Source organism: Mauremys mutica, chromosome 4, assembly GCF_020497125.1.
Source record: "Mauremys mutica isolate MM-2020 ecotype Southern chromosome 4, ASM2049712v1, whole genome shotgun sequence".
NCBI lineage: Eukaryota > Metazoa > Chordata > Testudines > Geoemydidae > Mauremys > Mauremys mutica.
The window spans coordinates 104,680,180-104,690,699 of NC_059075.1; the positions used below are offsets into that span (position 1 = coordinate 104,680,180).

General features: G+C 43.7%; 1 long non-coding RNA gene across 1 annotated transcript in view; it reads left to right on the top strand.

Moving 5' to 3' along the window:
- The window catches only part of LOC123370099, a 161,114-nt gene extending 150,943 nt beyond the window's left edge, over positions 1-10,171 (top strand). Inside the window, exons 3-4 of the long non-coding RNA XR_006579271.1 lie at positions 7,803-7,966; positions 9,436-10,171. This is a non-coding gene — a long non-coding RNA (uncharacterized LOC123370099). The remainder of the gene's footprint in view (positions 1-7,802; positions 7,967-9,435) is intronic.
- The last annotated feature ends 349 nt before the right edge of the window (positions 10,172-10,520 follow it).

Sequence of the window (10,520 nt, forward strand, 5' to 3'; positions counted from 1 at the left end):
ATTTTCCTTAAAAACAGACAGGTTATGAAGCATTTTGCTGCAGTGCTCACAGTATTTCCATGACAGTTTCTGATTAGTTACTGTTATCTGTCACTTTATAGATTGACTGTATTAGTCTAATCCTGTAGATTAGTGCCGATCTGTTCTCACCTCCATCTGGAAAAGTGATCATTCTTATAGAGCTCAAAGAATTGAGAAGACTAGGAGAAATGACACATCCATCCCATTACCTTGTCAATCATCCTCTGAACAATTACATTCATACCCTCACTCCACCCACATGCCCCTACTTAACAGCTTGCAAGATGTGCTGTTGCTTGCCTAATGTGAGAGTACCGATTATTTTTCCAGGAAGGTGGTTCTACAGCCAATGTCTCAGAAATAGTGTGTGCTTAGTTACACTGTGTTCAGTAAGACTACATATGAGTTACATCACAATCAGGCCTGCAGTATCACTCAGGCCTAAAGTTTGAAATTCACTCCATTATATAATTATTCACTTTCCAGTCCTGGATAATTTTGAACTAGATGCTTAACGGTTAAAAAAAAAAGATTAACTATCTTAATGTAATCTATTTTCCACTCTCTCTACAAATGTTTGTGTTGATAGTGTGTTTTAGAGAGTTTGGAGCCTTGGAATAAGAGTTACAATTGATTGTCTTTATGGGCTGCATCAAATGGTGGATTTACAGCAGTTGGAAATGTATAGAGCAAGGGGTAGGAAAATGGGGGAAAACCTGGTTTGCTTCCTTGGTAACAAAACCTACAGCACAGCAGGCGACCACAGCATGATAATTAGGGAATTACAGCTGTTAGTCACAGAAAATATGCTGCAGTTGTGGGTCAGGGACCTAAGGTCATGGCACAGGAAGCAAAATTGTAATTTAGAGGCTGTGAGGAACTTGCTGCATATATTAGCTGCCTTGCTACTTAAGGCATCTCTACACCTGTTCCTCATGGTGGAAATCAAACACAGACAAAACACACGCCAAAGATATATAATGATCTGCCTATCACTATGCTGATTTGATTTATAAAAGGAACATTATACTGCTCTGGAAAAAGACAGTAACAGAAAGGTATTTTTTTATGTGTTTAAAAAGACAAATTCTTCTTTTAAAACACTTTTCTTTAGTTTCTATTTTTCCTTCATCTTTATTTTCCTGTAACCTTTTAGGATTTTCTTATACATTCTGGCTCTTCAAGACTTTGAGACAATACAGACTGGGAAGTTCTCCTTTTCCTTTTGCAGTCTATATAATAATATAGTCGAATAAAATGATACTGCAATCTATGGATTTTTTTCCTGAAATGAATAGAGATGCGGTCGCTTACAACACCTGGCAAGTGAATTGTCAAAGTGAGATATCTGTAATTTGGCTTATCTGTAATTTCTATGATTTTTAAGTTAATATTGGTAATATTTTCTTGTTGCTAAGAAAATATTGAAATCAAACCATTTCACTAAAATCATCTCTGTCTGCATAATATTAATGAGGGCAAACATAACAGAAGGAAAGAAATTGGTGAATGGGTGGGCAAACTTCTGTATAGCGAAGGGCAAGTCTACACTACAAAATTAAGGCAACCTAAGTTATGTTGACGTACAGTCACCGCAGTAATTAAATCACTTTTGCATGTCTACACTACGTTCCCTGTGTCAGCGTGTCCTCACCACAAGCGCTTGCACCAATTTAACAGTCAGTGTGGGGCTTTGTGGGAAGGCTTCTGAGAGCCAGCAACAATCAATGTAAGAAACTGCATTGACCTAACTATGTCAGCCTAAGTGGTATGCCTCTCATGGAGGTTGAGTTAAGTCAGCATAGCGGGCGAGTTACATTGGCAGGAGCAACATTTTAGTGTAGTGTAGACCAAGCCTCTGGATATGCATCTAGATCAAACAATAAATACACTAAGAACAAAAAAAGGTATGGAAAGATTTGCCACCAAAAAAAAAATGTTAAGCATGTAAAAAATATGGTAGAACAAGCAAAATGCACAAGGTGTAAAACTAAGCCAAGATTTTCAACAGAGCCTTAGGGAGTTAGGATCCCAAATCCCATTGAAATTCAGCTCCTTAGGCTCTGTTGAAAGCCCCATACCTAAGGAGTATATTCTGAAGTACAAACTCTTGAATGGAGGCACGAGTTAGCAACTGTAAGGCAATGACAATAAGGCCCATAATAAATAGCATTAGTAAATTATTGACAAAAAAGGTGTAGAGTTCATTGCTAAAGGATTCAAGTTCTGATCCTGCAGTCCTCACAGAGAGAACACTCCTGTTTGCCACAGTGGATGCTTGTTGTGAAGACTGGGCCCTAAATCAATTCTAATCCTAAAATAAATGTTCATAAAGTGGACTGGGGAGGGATAAGGGGGTGTACAATTCCCCGGGGTGAAAGAGCAAACACTAAAGGAAATCAGGAGCTAGTATTATACTGCACTAATGTACACTATCTACTTTTAAAATGGAGACAGAGTCTGATCTCAGTTACACCAGAGTAAATCTGAAATATCTGTATTAAAGTAAAATGAGCTACTCTGGATTTATCCACATGTAACTGAGGGTATGTCTACACTACCCACTGAATCGATGGGTAGCGATCGATCTATCGGGGATCGATTTATCCTGTATAGTGTAGTGTAGATGCAATAAATCGATCCCCGATCGCTCTCCTGTTGACTGCTGGACTCCAGCTCAGCAAGAGGCAGAAGCAAAGTCAACAGGGGAGTGGCGGCTGTTGATCCTGCGCCACAAGGATGCGAAGTAAGTGATTCTAAGTCAATCTAAGATACGTCGACTTCAGCTATGCTATTCTCATAGCTGAAGTTGCATATCTTAGATCGATCCCCTCCCTAGTGTAGACCAGGCCTGACTGCAGAATCTGGCCTGCAGTTGTTAATTGTAGAACAAAGCTATCAGTTTTATTATGGCCTGATGCCATGACGTGTCAGGCATCTCTTGAGAAAAGTTGAGCCATCTCAGCTCCCACTGAGTTCAGTGGGATAAATAAATTCCAGCCAGGGATGCCAACTTTCTACTCACACTAAACCGAACACCCTTGCCCCGCTCCCTGCCTCACCCCTCCTCCTCTGAGGCCATGCCTCTTCTCTGAGCCCTCGCCCCCACTCACTTCATCCATCTTTCTGTCGCTCGTTCTCCCCACCCTCACTCACTCACTCATTTTCACCAGGCTAGCTCAGTGGGTTGGGATGCGGCTGGGGGTGAGGGCTCTGGCTGGGGGTATGAGGTCTGGGGTGGGACCAGAAATGAGGCATTCAGGGTGCGGGAGGGGGCTCTGGGATGTGGGAGGGGTGAGGTCTCCAGCTGGGGGTGCGGGCTCTGGGGTGGGGCTGGGGATGACAGGTTTGGGGTGCCGGAGAGGGCTGAAGGCTGAGGGGTGGAGCCGAGGGGTTTGGAGTATGGGAGGGGACTCCTGGATAGGCAGGGGGTTGGGGTGTGGGAGGTGGTACAGATTCTGGGCTGGGGGTTCTGGGCTGGGGCTGAGGGGTTCATGGTGTGGGAGGGGTCTCCATGTTGGGGTGTGGGTGGGTGAGGGCTCTGTCTGGGGGTGTGGGGCCAGGAACCAGAGATTTGGGGTACAGGAGGGGGCTCCAGGCTGGGGCTCAGGGTTCTGGAGTGCAGGAGGGCTGGAACAGGGGGTTGAGGTGTGGGAGGGCTCCAGCCGGGGGTGCAGGGTCTGGGGTGGGGCTGGGTATGAGGAGTTTGGGGTGCAGGATGGTGCTCTGGGCTGGGATCGAGGGGTTTGGAGGGCAGGAGGGGGATCAGGGCTGGGGCAGGGGGTTGGGGTGCAGGAGGGGGTTAGGGATGCAGGCTCCAGGAGGCACTTACCTCAAGCAGCTCCTGGAAGCAGCGGCATGTCCCCCCTCCAGCTCCTACATGGAGGCACAGACAGTTGGATCTGTGCGCTTCCCCATCTGCAGGTGCCGCTCCCGCAGCTTCCATTGGCCACTGTTCCTGGCCAGTGGGAGCTGAGGAGCTGGCACTTGGGTCGAGGGCAGCATGAAGAGTCCTCTGGCTATCCCTGGGCCTAGGAGCCAGAGGGGGGGACATGCCGTTGCTTCCGGGAGCCACACGGAGCCATGGGAGGCAGGGAGCCCGCCTTAGCCCCAGTGCACCGCCGACCAGATGTTTAATGGCCCAGTCAGCGGTGCTAACCGGAGTCGCCAGGGTCCCTTTTTGACTGGAGTTCCGGTCAAAAACCAGAGAGCTGACAACCCTAGTTCCAGCATCCCTTGAAGAAGCACTTATCTTCTGCTATTTTGAGGCACAAATTGGAACCAGTTGACTGATTTCTGGACCTCAGAGACCTACTCAAGGCCACAGAAGCTATGGTTTCCAAGGGGTTGTCTAGATAGGCATTTTCCATTGGACTGGGGCCTTAGGCTGTTTTCCATGTGACTTTGTAATCCTCTGGTTACCTGAGAAATGCTTAACAATGTCTATTACGACATGTGTGTGCCTCATCCAGTGCACCTAATGCTCCAATAATAGATATGTGGGTGAAACCTGACAATCACTGCACTCTCAAATGAACTTGCACAGGAAAATGATAAAGGACAGAAACACCCTGTCACCTGTGGGTGATCACTATCTCTAACCTATTGGTCCTCATCTTCAAAGGAAACCTGCACAAAACTTTCAAAAGATGAACCTGGGACTTTAAATTCATAACTGTGCTAGACAGTAACATTCATGGATGGAATAGAGACACTGGATTTATGGCTTATTACAATAATCTATAACTCCCCAACCCCAACTGACTTTCCTCTCTCACTTTCTCTTCCCCCCCCCCCCCCCAACTGGAGGGATGTTAATGGGCCACTTCACCTTGAAGAGTCCCTTGAAATATGTGGTAACTACTTATTACTGAACAATCTGTTCCAGCCTTTATTTAGCTGTGACATGCTATCAGGTTGCCCAGACCTGAAGAAGAGCTCTATGTAAGCTTGAAAGCTTGTCTCTCTTACCAACAGAAATTGATCCAGTAAAAAATATTACCTCACCCAACTTGTATCTATGGTTCTTTATTGTCATTCCACAAAGAAAAAACAAGGATGGGTTTTGGAAGTGATCCACTCCACATCCCCTTCTAATTTGCCTTCCTTAAAGTTCCCTCCCTCATAGTCTGTTGTTTAATGTTTAGTTTTTATTTATTATTTCAATATCTAACCAATTCTGAAGAAACATCTCTCATGGGCTCTAGATGCATTTGACACAATCAAAGGACAATGGCATAAAAGTAAAGCCAGCAGCTGCCCCACACCCCAAAACCAGTAAATAAGAAAATAACCAACTAGATATGAAATCACTCCCAAATATCAGCCCTTAGGGAAGGGTATATAAAAAGGCTTGTTTGTTTGTTTGGGGGGGTGGGGAACAGGTGGAGATTTTCAAAAGGCACAAAATGCAAATTAGGCACTCAGTTCTCATTGACTTTCAATGGGAGTTTGGGACCTAACTTCTCTCTGGGTATTTGAATGTCTACTCCTATGTGAATGCATAGGATTTGCAGCATGGTCTGAAGGCCAACAGATTCAGGCTATTTCATACCAAGAGTTAGGGAGTAAATTCCAGAATTGAAGGCCCCTCATGGGAAATGCCCTGCTACCATCTCCCTCTATGTTTGCTTATTTTGATTTCTAGTAACCAAAGATGCCCATGCACAAGTTCTGAGTGACCTGACAACTAATAAAAATCAACACACACTCAGCCAGCCTTGTCTGTTCTACAAAGCAGCAACTTTAATATAAATATATTAACACCCCAATATTGCCAGACAGTAGCTCAGACTCCCCTAGATCTCCTCAAAGGCCAGTCACGTGCCATAAAGATTGACAAAATCAGGCTACTTTGGACTGGGACAGGAGGCCATTCCAGAGCCCTGGGGCCCTCACAGAGAACATCTTCCCACCAGCCTCATCACTATTATAGCACAGAAATAGCATGAGTGCTTCTGCTGATCACAGCTCAGATAGGATGTCGTGGCTAGATAGGTGTGTCTGAAATCCAAGCCATTTGGGGCTTTAAGTCAAAATCAGCACCTTCAGCTCCACCTGGATGCCAGTATCCCATACTGTTAATTCTAGAGGCAAATGACAAACATGCACTCTCAATTAAAGGGGCAGATATATACCTGACCAGATCTTTCAGTTGCTTTCCTCAACTTAACAGCATTGCCTGCGTCTGATCAAGACAGAGCTTCAGGAAGTAACTTCTCAACAAAATAGTTTGCTGTGCTGAAAAAACAGGTCAAGTGCTAGAGTTCAGGTCTTTTCTGCATCAGTTCTAATCATCAGCAAACTGGCCTAGGCAAGAGCCTTCTGGCTCCTCATATCTAAGAGCTACACTTCAGAACACAACCTAGACATACAGCCTCCTCCAAATGTAGCACCCAGCAAATAGCACTACTGTAAGTAGGAACGGGATTTTCTAAAAGAACTGTTTCATCAGAACAAATATACTAAAAATGGACCTGAACCCCAGTGTATTAAGGTACAATTGAACTTGCAGCTCAACTAGCATGAGCTGAAATTTAAAGGCTAAATGTTTCATTAATCTAAAACCTCCTTAGGCAATATGTTAATTTGTAGTTCTGAGAATGGTGTAATGAGTCACCGACTAAAATATCCATTTGATAAAGCATCTATCTTGTTGCTACTTGCTGCGCAGTAGTTTCTCACCCAGGAAGATATGTATTTGCCAGACTTTGCTGTGATACAACATAAGGTCTGGTACATTTTCAGTCAAGCCCAACAGTGCCCAGTGCTCCTTTTTAGCAAAGTGAATAAATAATATTTAAGGATAGATCTATCCCTCTCCATGTAGTTTCTCACTAAAGGGGAAGAGCCTCTCAACAGCTGTTTCTTTGGAAGCAATAAATTACTTCCAGCATTACAGGTGTTTGTTATGGAAGCAGAAAGACACTAGTTCTCGCCAATAAAATTGTGTTAGATGACACAGCAGCTAAATATACCTGGTGAACGTCAACTTGATTCTTTCACATCTGATCCAATTTCTCTCTTTGGTGGGGCCAGCTAATATTTCATTAGACATTTGCAAAGAAAGCTCCTTGAGATGCAGATTTTAGTTTAAGTACTGGGTGTGGGAGAAGGAGAGCTTCAGGTGAATGGGATGTAATGGAAAGGGATCCAACCCAGAACCAACCGTATTTTAAACCAGCATTTCATGGGAAACTAACACAGCAAGCTGCTGGTATATTAATAATGTGCTGAACAGTGCCAAAGCTGTAAAGTTTATTTCTGCAGTGCTACAGCAGCTGTTAGTGTGAAGTAAAAGCTTGTGAAGTGGACTCATGTATTGCACACTACTAATCTGAAAGCTATTGGCACAGAATTCCACCCCGAATCCCTGCTAAAACAAACACTGAAAAGTTTCTGCAAGCCCATTAAGTACAACTGCGAATATTTCCATCAGGAATAATGCCTGGGCTTCACTGTGGTTGCTCTTACACAGGTAGGCCAGGAACCATGTTCCAGCAGGGGGACAGAAGGTGGGAATGCTCCCCCTCGGCATGGTCTGCTTCTGAAGGTAGCCCCAGCAATGAGGCAGCCAGAATACCTACAAGCTATGCCCCTCTGTGGCCAGATCCTGAGATCATGGAAATTGGCTTCAGTTTACACCAGCTGATTAGATTGTTGCCCTTATGTATCTAATGAAAATACATATGTAGATGTTTAAAGCAGGTTTCAGGGAATTCAGTTCCTCCCTATATTTGCCTGTCAGGAGCTGATTTTAGCATTCTTTGTTTCCTTTGCAGGAGTTGGGGTAATGAGATCAGAAACCCATGAAGCTATTTCTCCATGCTGCATGAGCTTCTTTCAGCTGTCAGCACTTATGAGGGAAGATCCTAAACTTATGCCTTGCCAGGGACATACTAGCAGCCTTTAGAAGGGAAACACAGGATTCTGAACTCACATCTCGGTAAGATCAGTGAGGGAGGAACTGATTTTAAGGTATTTCCTTTTAAGATATAACTCATCATTTCGAATGCCTTGTAAGTAGACAGTTAGTTATGTTTAAAGCATGGGAGTCAGAAGATCTAGGCTCTGGTCCTAGAAATGCACAAACATCTTGAGTGACCGAGTTGGAACTGTAAAAAGCAACGAAGAGTCCTGTGGCATCTTATAGACTAACAGACGTATTGGAGCATAAGCTTTCGTGGGTGAATACCCACTTCATCAGACGCATGTGGTGGAAATTTCCAGAGGCAGGTATAAATATGCAGGCCAGAATCAGTCTGGAGATAATGAGGTCAGTTCAATCAGGGAGGATGAGGCCCTTTTCTAGCAGTTGAGGTGTGAAAACCAAGGGAGGAGAAACTGCTTTTGTAGTTGGATAGCCATTCACAGTTTGTGTTTAATCCTGAGCTGATGGTGTCAAATTTGCAAATGATTGTGCCTTGAGGCACAAGCCTGAGTAAGGAGCAGTGTGTAAGCTGCAAGGGTGCCCTGGGAGAGATTGTGCCACAAGGCAGCCCTCTGAGATGCAATTGCTTCAGTGCACTCTTGGATTGGGGGCAGGGGGTGGGGAAGTGATCTATTACTACAGGGCCCAGCCAATACTCTTCATCTGTGTCCACCCAGCTCCCCTGATTGGCATGTAACATGTTCCGGGTGCAGAGCTGTGGTTCCACCGGCTTGTTCACAGGAGCCAACACCAGCTGTGCTGCCCTTGCTTTTCCCTTGTACTCAGTGCTGTGATTAAGTCAGGTCAAATGCAGCCATGTAGGTGAGGTGGACTGATGTAGGGTCTTAGTCCCATATAGACTCAGCCGCGAACACAATAACTTTGTGATTGAGTTTTCCCATGTGTAAAATGGAGATAATACTTCCCTGCTGTACCTCATGGGGCACTCTGGGACTTAATTAATTAAACTTTGTAAAGCACTTTGAGATCCTTGAATGGAAAGTCCTAGAGTAATGCAAAGTATTGTAACCCAGCCGGCTATCTATAGAATTCATGGTTGTCACTGTGCTGAATATCCTGGCTGCTTGGAACTTCTAAGAGTACAAGCACCTTCTACTTCCACTAGAGGAGAACCTCCACTAGCTGTTAGAAAGATGGCCCCAATTCTGAACCCTGCCCCATGCAGACAGATCCCTCTGTAAATGCATAGCAGAGCAATTTGCTGGATTAGGACCTGAAAGGCAGGTACAGATGAGCACTTGTGATTCTATCCAGTAGATGGCAGTGGTTGTCTTTATGGTTGAATAACGTAGTGACTTGCCATTAGAATAAAAGGTAGTGGTAGGGCCATATCTCCATTACAGTGCCTGAGGAGGTCCATGCATACACCATTGTCTGTTATTCAATCAGAGGCATGTTTGTTTTGTACAAGATGGAAAACTAGGTACCCCCACCTGAATTATTCTTTTTTTTTTAAATTCCAGATGGATAAGCTCTCTGGAGGAGGGACAGTCTTTTCATTATGTGTGTACAGCACATGGCACAATTGGGGCGCTAATAATTGTCTGGGGCCTCTAGAAGCCATTCCTATACAAGTAATAAATAGTTAATAATTCCAATGAGATCCTGCTGTATATTCTGTAAATGACAAGTCATGTGAGAGGCTAGTGAGAGGCCATTCAACATGTTGTAAATAACAGTAAAGAACAAGCAAACACAGAAGCTACTAAGGTTTATTTCATGACTTTCTTAAACTTTAAGTAATCCAATTCCCAACCCCTGCCCCCCTGAGCGACTCTATTATGAGGATTATCTAATGGAAAAGACTATTGACTTGAAGAGAACATTGCAATTCATGGTAAAATTCCATTACGCTTCCTATTGGGTGTGTCCAATTACTTCCAGTATAAATTAACTAGGCAGTTGGGTGTATGTTTGCTTTTCGTAATTTCATATAGATAATTATAATTATGGTTTGAATTCATGTTTTCTTTAAGGGAGCAATGGTTTCACATGAAATTAAGGTGACAGAGTTTGCAAATTATTCATAGTTCTGTCACAACGCTATAGAATTATCTCAAATCCTATAGAATCATTCAAATTTCCCACAAATTCCATTGCCAAGATCCAATACTTTTAAGTAACGTCAGTGAATGTTGAGCTTGGGGACATACCCATTGTTTTATTTGCACTGCCACCATGAAGTATCTCAAAGTATTACTTAAGAACTGCACAGTAACTGCAGGTACATAGAAATTACCTGATTGATGGCTGTGTCACCCTTACTAAGAGAAAAGCTACATGTCACTAATAAGAAATCCATGCAAATAAATTCACACCTGGATCACTTGATGATTACCTGTTCTGTTCACTTCCTCTGGGGCACTTGGCATTGACCACTGTCGGAAAACAAGTACTCGGCTAGATAGACATTTGGTCTGACCCAGTATGGCTGTTCTTCTGACCAAATCATACTGAAAATTCTCCAGTGACTATGAATGTTTCATTTGGTGAGTATGTTAGCTTCAGCTCCTTTAATTGGTTCATACCCTAGAATATACATATTCTA